This window comes from Rhinolophus ferrumequinum, chromosome 3, assembly GCF_004115265.2.
Source record: "Rhinolophus ferrumequinum isolate MPI-CBG mRhiFer1 chromosome 3, mRhiFer1_v1.p, whole genome shotgun sequence".
NCBI classification, from domain to species: Eukaryota; Metazoa; Chordata; class Mammalia; order Chiroptera; family Rhinolophidae; genus Rhinolophus; species Rhinolophus ferrumequinum.
The window spans coordinates 550,418-561,468 of record NC_046286.1 but is presented as its reverse complement, the minus strand read 5'-3'; the positions used below and the strand labels follow the sequence as shown (position 1 = coordinate 561,468).

The following is an 11,051-nucleotide window of genomic DNA, read 5'->3' as shown; positions in this document are numbered from 1 at the left end:
TAGGATATAGCATAAGGAAGATAGTCAATAGTACTGTAATAACTGTATGGTTTCAGATGGATACTAGATTTATTGGTGGGATAGATGGGAAAGGGTTTGGGGGACTGGGTGAAAAAGGTGAAAGGATTAAGAAGTACAAATTGGTAGTTACAAAATAGTCACAGGGATGTAAAGTAAAGCATAGGGAATATAGTTAATAATGTAATAACTATATATTGTCAGGTGGGTACTCAACTAGTCAGGGGGTTCACTTCTTTTTTTTATAATTTTTAAGTCACTTCTTAAATATTAGAGATGTCTAACCACTATGCTGTACACCTGAAATTAATAAAAAGTACTATTGAATGTCAACTGTAATTGAAAAATTTTAAAGGTGAGGGAAAAGGCAAAGGGGAATAAGAGGTTCCAATTTCCAGGTATAAAACAAATAAGTCATGGGGATGTAATGTACAGCATGGGGAATATAGTCCATAATATTGGGATAACATTGTGTGATGTCAGATAATTGCTGGACTTAATAGTGATCACTTCTTTCAGTATATAAATGTTGGATAACTACTGTGTACACCTGAAACTGGTATAATATTGTATGTTAGCTGTATTTTAATAAAAATCTTGAAGAAAACAAACAAGTAATAAAATTAGGATAATAATAGTTTCTACTTTATAGTTATTTTGAAGATTAAATATGAATATGTTTAAATATATATATAAATATATATAATATATATAAATTAAATAAATAAATATATACATATATATATATATATATATATATATATATATATATATATATATATATATAAAAATATAGATATAGGCTTCTGCTTTACCCCCATTCCTCCTCTTGCTGATGCAAAATGGAACCCCCCCTTTCCCTGTTAAAGAAGGGCATGGGGAAAATATCTCTGGAACCCTCACTTCTGGCTCCCTGGACCTGATTCTTTTCTGCCCAGCAGCCTGGTCTCATCTTCTAATATTCCAAAGAGCTGCGACCAGACTCCCAGATGGATTTCCCATACCAAACTTCAAAAATCCTAACCTAGCCCTAGTGGGGACACACCTTCTAGGGAAATGAGTTCTTAGGGCAATAGTGACAAATTGGTATATATAAAATATATATATTATGCCTTAGAGGATGCCTGTTAGGATTGAGATAATTAGGTGTTCTGCTCACTTCTTGGATTCGAGGATACAGTTCTTTCCATAGATTTGGAAAGTTCTTGTTGACTTGTTTAAATAGACTCTGTGTTCTCTTCCCCCTCTCTTCTCCTTCTGGTATACCCATTATCTTATGTTGCTCTTTCTTTTTTTTTTTTTAAAATGACATATTTTATTTATAAGTTGAAATGTATAGCATTTCCTCATCAGACAATTGAAGACATCATAGTCTGTGATCTCCACTGCATCAAACTTTGATCTAGAACACATTTAAAGTCACATATATTTTCTTTTTTTTTTTTTTAATTTATTGGGGTGACAATTGTTAGTAAAATTACATAGATTTCAGGTGTACAATTCTGTATTACATCATCTATAAATCCCATTGTGTGTTCACCATCCAGAGTCAGTTCTCCTTCCATCATCATATATTTGATACCCCTTACCCTCATCTCCCACCGCCCACCCCCCTTACCCTCTGGTAACCACTAAACTATTGTCTGTGTCTATGAGTTTTTGTTTCTCATTTGTTTGTCTTGTTCTTTTATTGTTTTTGGTTTATATACCACATATCAGTGAAATCATATGGTTCTCTGCTTTTTCTGTCGGACTTATTTCGCTTAGCATCATACTCTCAAGAGCCATTCATTTTGTCACAAATGTTCCTATATCATCGTTTCTTACCGCCGAATAGTATTCCATTGTGTATATATACCACAACTTCTTTATCCATTCATCTATCGAAGGACGTTTTGGTTGTTTCTATGTCTTGGCCACCGTAAATAAAGCTGCAATGAACATTGGAGCACACATGTCTTTATGGATAAATGTTTTCAGATTTTTGGTTAGATACCCAGGAGAGGGATTGCTGGGTCATACGGTAATTCTATTCGTAATTTTTTGAGGAACCTCCACACTGCCTTCCATAACGGCTGCACCAGTCTGCATTCCCACCAACAGTGTATGAGGGTTCTTTTTTCTCCACAGCCTCTCCAACACTTGTTACTATTTGTCTTGTTGATGATAGCCATTCTGACTGGGGTGAGGTGGTATCTCATTGTGGTTTTTATTTGCATTTCTCTGATGATTAGTGATGTTGAACATTTTTTCATAAGTCTATTTGCCATTTGTATGTCCTCTTTGGAGAAATGTCTCTTCAGATCCTCTGCCCATTTTGCAATTGGGTTGTTTGTTTTTTTTTGTTGTTGAGTTTCATGATTTCCTTGTATATTTTGGATATTAGCCCCTTATCGGAGACACTGTTTGCAAAAATCTTCTCCCATTCAGTTAGTTGCCTCTTTATTTTGTCGATGGTTTCTTTTGCTGTGTAAAAGCTTTTAAGTTTCATATACTCCCATTCGTTTATTTTAGCTTTTACTTCCATTGCCTTTGGAGTCAAATTCATAAAATGCTCTTTGAACCCAAGGTCCGTAAGTTTAGTACCTATGTTTTCTTCTATGCAGTTTATTGTGTCAGATCTTATGCTTAAGTCTTTGATCCATTTTGAATTAATTTTGGTACATGGTGACAGATAGCAGTCCAGTTTCATTCTTTTGCACGTGGCTTTCCAATTCTCCCAGCACCATTTATTGAAGAGGCTGTCTTTCCTCCATTGTATGTTTTTAGCTTCTTTGTCAAAAATTGTCTGTCCATATTTATGTGGTTTTATTTCTGGGTTCTCAGTTCTGTTCCATTGGTCTATGTGTCTGTTTTTCTGCCAATACCATGCTATTTTGATTATTGTAGCCCTGTAGTACAAGCTAATGTCAGGGAGTGTGATACCTCCAGTATTGTTCTTTTTTCTTAAAATTGCTTTTGCTATTCGGGGTCTTTTGTGGTTCCAAACAAATCTGATGATTTTTCGTTCTATTTCTTTAAAAAATGCCATTGGGATTTTGATGGGGATTGCATTAAATCTGTATATTGCTTTGGGTAATATGGCCATTTTAACTATGTTGATTCTTCCAATCCATGAGCATGGAATGTCTTTCCATTTCTTTGTGTCTTCTTCAGTTTCTTTAAAAAATGTCTTATAGTTTTCAGCATATAGGTCCTTCACATCCTTGGTTAAGTTTATTCCTAGGTATTTTATTCTTTCTGCTGCAATTGCAAAAGGAATTGTATTTTGTATTTCTTTTTATGAGATTTCATTGTTAGTATATAGGAATGCAATGGACTTTTGTACGTTAATTTTGTACCCAGCAACTTTACTGTATTCGTTGATTGTTTCTAATAGCTTTTTGGTGCAGTCTTTAGGGTTTTCTATATATAGCATCATGTCATCTGCAAAGAGTGATAATTTAACTTCTTCATTGCCAATGTGTATGCCTTTTATTTCTTTCTCTTGCCTGATTGCTCTAGCAAGGACTTCCAACACTATGTTGAAAAGCAGAGGTGATAGGGAACAGCCCTGTCGTGTTCCTGAACGTAGAGCAAAGGGCTTCAGTTTTTCACCATTAATTATGAGATTAGCCGAGGGCTTGTCATATATGGCCTTTATTATGTTAAGGTATTTTCCTTCTATACCTATTTTATTAAGTGTTTTAATCATAAATGGATGTTGTATCTTGTTAAATGCTTTTTCTGCATCAATTGATATAATCATATGATTTTTGTGCTTTATTTTTTATGTGATGTATCACATTGATGGATTTGCAGATGTTGAACCATCCTTCTGCTCCAGGGATGAACCCCACTGGGTTGTGATGAACAATCTTTTTAATGCATTGTTGTATTCGATTTGCTAGAATTTTGTTTAGGATTTTTGCATCAGTATTCATCAGAGATATTCGTCTGTAGTTTTCTTGTTTTGTGTTGTCCCACCAGGTTTTGGTATCAGGGTAATGTTGGTCTCATAAAATGAGTTAGGGAGTACTGTCTCTTCTTCAATTTTTTGGAAGAGTTTGAGCAGGATTGCTATTAGATCCTCTTGGAAGGTTTGGTAGAATTCACTAGTGAAGTCATCTGGTCCCGGACTTTTGCTTTTGGGAAGGTTTTGGATGAATGATTCAATTTCCTTACTGGTGATCGGTCTGCTTAGATTTTCCAGTTCTTCATGGTTCAGCCTGGGAAGGCTATATGTTTCTAAGAACTTGTCCATTTCTTCTAGGTTATTGAATTTTGTGGCATATAGTCCTTCATAGTATTCTTCGATGATCCTTTGTATTTCTGTGGTGTCCGTGATAACTCCCCCTTTTTCATTTCTGATTTTGTTAATTAGTGTCTTCTCTCTTTTTATCTTAGTCTAGCCAAGGCTTTGTCAATTTTGTTAATCTTTTCAAATTACCAGCTCTTTGTCAGATTAATTTTTTCTATTGTCTTTTTGTTCTCTATTTCATTTAGTTCTGCTCGGATTTTTGTTATTTCCTTTCTTCTGCTGACATTAGACTACATTTGTTCTTCTTTTTCTAGTTCTGTAAGCTGTACCGTGAGCTTATGTACCTGGGATTTTCCTTATTTCTGGAGATAGGCCTGTAATGATATAAATTTCCCTCTTAAAACTGCTTTTGCTGCATCCCAAAAATTTTGGTAAGATGTATTTTTATTCCTATTTGTTTCTATGGATCTTTTGATCTCGCCTCTTCTTTTCTTCTTTGACCCAGTCATCCTTTAAAAGTATGTTGTTTAATCTCCACACGTTTGTGGTTTTTCCTGCTTTCTTTTTGCAGTTGATATCCAATTTCAAAGCCTTGTGATCAGACAATATGTTTGGTATGATTTCAATCTTTTTAAATTTACTGATGCTAGTTTTACTTTCCAATATATGGTCTATCTTTCATAGTGTTGCATGTATACTAGAAAGGAATGTATAGTCTGATGTTCTAGGATGAAGTGCTCTATAAATGTCAATTATGTCCATTTCATCTAATGTGTCATTTAGGGCTGCTATTTCATTATTTATTTTCTGTTTGGATGATCTATCTCTAGTTGTCAATGATGTTTTTAGGTCCCCTACTATAATTGTATTTTGGTCAATTTCTCCCTTTAGTTCTATTAGTAGTTGTTTAGTATATTTCAGAACTCCCTGGTTGGGGACATAAATATTGTTGAGTGTTATGTCTTCTTGCTGTAGAGTCCCTTAATCATTATGCAATGTCCTTCTTTGTCTCTTGTTACCTTTTTATCCTGAAGTCTGGTTTCCATCTGATATCACTATGGCCACAACTGCTTTTCTCTGGATACCATTTGCTTGGAGTGACAATTTCCACCCTTTCATTTTGAGTCTATGTTTGTCCTTGTGGCTGAGATGTGTCTTGGACACAGCATATGGTTAAGTTTAGTTTTTTGATTCTATCTGGTACTCTGTACCTTTTTATTGGTGAGTTTAGTCCATTTACACTTGGGCGATTATTATATATGAGGGTTTCCCATCATTCTATCTTTGGTTTTCTTGTAAGACTGTGTCTCCATTGTTTCTGTGCCTTTTTGCTGATGTCTTTTATTTCAGTGTGGTGGTATTCTATGACTTTCCCCTTTGTTTCTTCTTTTATTATATTATATATTTCAGTTCTGGATTTTTTTTGAGTGGTTATCATTAAGTTTGTGTAAAAGAAAGTTTCATATTTAGAGTATTCTATTTTCTTCCGCATGCTTCCTTTCTCCATTCCCTTCCTGTTCAGGACTTTACTCTCCCCTTTATGTTTTGGTTGTCACAAATTATCCCTGTTTATACTGGTTGAATAGCCTCCTTCAATATTTCTTGTAGTACAGGTCATGTTTTAGAAAATTTCCTCTGCTTCTGTATGTCTGGAAAAGTCTTTATTCCTCCTTCATAACTAAAGGATATCTTTGCTGGATATATTATTCTTGGCTCATAATTTCTCTCTTTCAATAGTTTGAGTATTTGATTCCACTCACTCCTGGCTTGTAGAGTTTCTCCTGAAAAATCTGATGATAATCTAATGGGCGTTCCTTTGTAGGTTACTGTCTTTTCCCTGGCTGCCATGAGGATTATCCTTTGTTGTTAATTTTTGACAGCTTCCATGCAATGTGCCTTGGAGAAGACCTATTGGGATTGAGGCAATTAGGTGTTCTATTTACTTCTTGGATTCAAGGATCCAGTTCTTTCCACAAGTTTGGGAAGTTCTCATTAGCTATTTGTTTGAATATATTCTCTGTTCCCTTCCCCTTTCTTCTACTGGTATGCCCATTATTCTTATATTGCTCTGTCTGATGGAGTCAGAAAGTTCTTGAAGAGTTCTTTCGTTTCTTTTAAGTTGCAAGTGTCTTTCTTTTTCCATGCATGTCATTTCCAGATTTCTATCTTCGATGTCACTGATTCTTTCCTCCATCTGGTCAACTCTACTACCTAAGCTGGCTATTTCATTCTTCATTTCTTTTATTGAGTTCTTCATCTCCAGAAATTCTATTTGGTTCTTTTTTAAAATTTCAATCTCTTTAGTAAAATGTTCATTTTGTTCTGTGATTGTGTTTCTGAGTTCGTTAAACTGCCTGTCTGTGTTTTCTTGCATCTCGTTGAGTTTTTTCAGAACTGCAATCTTAAATTCTCTGTCATTTAAGTCACATATTTCCATGCCTTTAAGTTAATTTTTCTGCAGACTTTTCATTTTCTTTCTGAGCTATCTTGTTACCTTGGTTATTCATGGCAATTAATGAATTATTATTTCTCTTCCTAAGCATCTGCAGGAGTGGCTTCTGCAACAGGTTGATAGAAAGAGGTCTTTCAGCATTCTGCGCTCCCGCTTTGTGGCTGTGTCCTCTGTTTTCCAGCCTGCGCTGCCGCCGCCATTAGGGAGATCGTGCACCTGCAGGCCGGCCAGTGCGGCAACCAGATCGGCGCCAAGTTCTGGGAGGTGATCAGCGACGAGCATGGCATCGATCCTACCGGCACTTACCACGGGGACAGCGACCTGCAGCTGGAGCGGATCAAGGTATACTACAATGAGGCCACTGGTGGCAAGTACGTGCCCTGCGCCGTGCTTGTGGACTTGGAGCCAGGCACCATGGACTCCATGCGCTCGGGGCCGTTTGGGCAGATCTTCAGGCCAGACAACTTCGTTTTCGGTCAGAGTGGTGCTGGAAACAACTGGGCCAAGGGGCACTACACGGAAGGTACAGAGCTGGTCGACTCAGTGCTGGACGTCGTAAGGAAGGAGGCTGAGAGCTGCGACTGCTTGCAGGGCTTCCAGCTGACCCATTCCCTGGGTGGGGGGACTGGGTCTGGGATGGGCACTCTCCTTATCAGCAAGATCAGGGAGGAGCACCCCGACAGGATCATGAACACCTTCAGCGTGGTGCCGTCGCCCAAGGTGTCGGACACCGTGGTGGAGCCCTACAACGCCACCCTCTCCGTCCACCAGCTGGTGGAGAATACAGACGAGACCTACTGCATGGACAATGAGGCCCTCTACGATATCTGCTTCAGAACCCTCAAGCTGACCACACCCACTTATGGTGACCTGAATCACCTGGTGTCGGCCACCATGAGCGGGGTCACCACCTGCCTCCGCTTCCCGGGCCAGCTCAATGCTGACCTGTGCAAGCTGGCTGTCAACATGGTGCCCTTCCTGCTCCTGCACTTCTTCATGCCCGGCTTCACCCGCTCACCAGCCAGGGCAGCCAGCAGTACCGCGCCCTGACGGTACCCGAGCTCACCCAGCAGATGTTCGATGCCAAGAACATGATGGCCGCCTGTGACCCCCGCAATGGCCGCTACCTGACTGTGGCCGCCGTGTTCCGGGGCCGCATGTCCATGAAGGAGGTGGACGAGCAGATGCTCAACGTGCAGAACAAGAACAGCAGCTACTTCGTGGAGTGGATCCCCAACAACGTGAAGACGGCCGTGTGCGACATCCCACCGCTTGGCCTGAAGATGTCGGCCACCTTCATCGGCAACAGCACGGCCATCCAGGAGCTGTTCAAGCGCATCTCGGAGCAGTTCACCGCCATGTTCCGGCGCAAGGCCTTCCTGCACTGGTACACAGGCGAGGGCATGGACGAGATGGAGTTCACCGAGGCCGAGAGCAACATGAACAACCTGGTGTCCGAGTACCAGCAGTACCAGGACGCCACGGCCGAGGAGGAGGGCGAGTTTGAGGAGGAGGCAGAGGAGGAGGTAGCCTAGGGCCGCCAGGGATGCAGAAGCGTGGAGGCTGGGAGAACTCTTTATTCACTCACAACCTGTCCTCTGATAGCCGTGTCTCACTGTGTGCACCTGCTCTTCTTCTGTCTTGACATCACGCTGTACAGACACCACCATTAAAGCATTTTCAGTGTCAAAAAAAAAAAAAAAAAAAAAAGAAAGAGGTCTGTCTTTTGTTTTCCAGTAGGTGTTGGTAGAATGTTTTATTTTCTCTCCGACTGCAACCTCTTTTTCTCTTTTCTCTCTTACACTGTAGTGTCATATTTTCCTACTCTGTTTCAGCTTCTCACATAATGGGGGGGATTCCCTGGAAGCCATGCTTCTCCTCTGTGAACAGTTCACCTGGGTCACGGGGCACCGCCTCCATGGGGAGATGTGGAGAGTTTCTGAAGTTCCAAAACTCTTCCAGTTTCAGTGTCTATATGTTTCAGCAGCTCTGTTTTACTCCTGCAGAAGTGGGACAGTGGCACTGTGTGTTGTGAGAGGTGACCCAGAGCAATGGTGGCAACCATCAACACAGCCAGTCCTCCACCCAAGGCTCTCTCCCCTCACCGGAAGTAGTTGGGCTATTGAGTCTGTGGTTCAAGAGTCTGTCGCTGTGGGCCTGAGTTCTCAGAACTGCAAATATTCTGTTCTTTACATCTGACACTGCTACCTTTGTGCTTCTGGTACTGGGAAGGTGGGGGTGGGGTGAGCTCTGGGATGTTGGGAGGGGTCGGCTAGGCTCTGTGCCTAAGCCTTCCATCCTCTCACCCTTCTTCCCTCAGTCTTTGCTCTGAGGTCTCTACTGTGATTATGGGGTTCAGCTGTTTATATGCTGATTCCTCAGGCGGGGCTGTTGGCCATAAGGGGAGCACTAGCAGTCTGAATTCTTCCTTCTCCCAAGACTGGGGTAGCTCTGGAATGCAGGGAACTGGAAGCTTTGGTCTGGGGCCTGTAGCCCGCATGCAGCCTGCATCTCCTGCCTGTCCGCACTTTCCCCTTTCATCCTCCCCTGCTCACTCAATTTACCCACTTTATATGATTTCAATTGTGTGTCTCTTAGTCTTGCTTGTCTGCTGCACAGAGAGTCCTTTGTGGAATTATAGCTGTTCAATTTGTTGTAAATCCTGGGGGAGATTTCAAGAGTCTCACCTCATTCCACAAATTCTATGATGCGATCTTAATAAAGTATTTCAATTTCACATTTAAAAATAATTTTATTGGAGAATATTGGGGAGCAGCGTGTTTCTCCAGGCCTATCAGCTCCAAGTCATTGTCCTTAAATCTAGTTGTGGAGGGCGCAGCTCAGCTCCAAGTCCAGTTGCTGTTTTAAATCTTTAGTTGCAGGGGGTGCAGCCTACCATCCCTTGTGGGAATTGAACTGGCAACCTTGTTGTTGAGAGCTCGCGCTCTCTAACCAACTGAGCCATCTGGCTGTCCCTCTGGAAGCTCAGCAGCAACTCATTGTCTTCAATCTAGTTGTGGAGAGCGCAGCTCACTGGACCATGTGGGAATCAAACCAGCAACCCTGTTCTTCAGAGGTTGCACTCTAACCAACTGAGGCATCCGGCTGCCCCTTCAATTTCACTTTTGATGACGTTTTATCAGATATAGAATATTTGGTTGACAAACATTTTTCTTTCAGCACTTTGAATGTCATTTCATTGTGAAGTTCATTGTTAATCATTATGTTATTCCACTATACATGCATTTGATTTTACATTTTTTATTACTGTTGTCTAAATTTTTCCTTTGTCTATGGTTTCCATCAGTTTAATCAGAATACAGGGTCTGACAATTAAGTTTGCAAATTTGTTACAACAATGTTGCTAACCTCTTTTGATATCAAAGAGATTATTCATTATGAATTTGTACCAACTGGACAGTTAACCAAGTTTACTATTTGGAAGTCCTGAAAGGGCTGTGTGAAAAAGTTAGATGACCTGCACTTTTTGCCAATAATTCATGGCTCCTGCATCACGACAATGCACCAGCTCACACAGCACTGTCTGTGAGGCAGATTTTAGCCAGTAAACAAATAACTGTATTGGAACACCCTCCCTACTCACCTGATCTGGCCCCCAATAACCTCTTTCTTTACTGAAAGATAAAGGAAATATTGAAAGGAAGATATTTTGATGACATCCAGGACATCAAGGATAATATGATGACAGATGGTAATTCCAGAAAAGGAATTCCAAAACTCCTTTGAAGAGTGGACTAGGAACTGCCATCAGTGCATAACTTCCCGAGGGGAGGACTTCAAAAGTGACTGTATTGATATTCAGCAATGAGCTGTAGCACTTTTTCTCGGATGAGTTCAAGAACTTAATTGTCTAACCTCATATATCTAGATGTTGATTTGTTTGTTTTTGTCCTACTTGGAATTTATCAGGCTCCTTGGATCTATACATTAATAATTGTCATCAAATTTCAGAAGGTTTTGACTATATTTTTTCATATATTTTTTCTTTCTTCTACCACCTCAAGTCTGTTTTTGAGCCTGTGTGGTTAATATTTTGTTTCAGTTTTTTATTTTTTAACTGTAGGATTTCCAGTTGTGTTTTTTTTTCATACTTTAAATTTCTTCATCAATATTCCCTATATATTGTGTCATAGTGATCATATTTTCCTTTTAATTCTTTAAAAATAATTTTAAAAATTCTTTTACAATTTATAATAGACACTTTGAAATCTTTGTCTGCTGAATTCAACATCAGTACCACCTATAGTCAGTTCTCATGAAATATTTTTTAATGATACTGGGACATACGATCTTGTTTCATTGCATATTTCATAGTACTTT

At 39.7% G+C, this 11,051-nt stretch overlaps 1 pseudogene across 1 annotated transcript; it reads left to right on the top strand.

The window, feature by feature from the left end:
- The first annotated feature begins 6,849 nt into the window (after nucleotides 1-6,849).
- Nucleotides 6,850-8,397, top strand: LOC117020160 (tubulin beta chain-like; annotated as a pseudogene). Its single transcript, XR_004422634.1, has one exon. The product of XR_004422634.1 is annotated as a tubulin beta chain-like (transcript).
- Nucleotides 8,398-11,051: the final 2,654 nt, after the last annotated feature.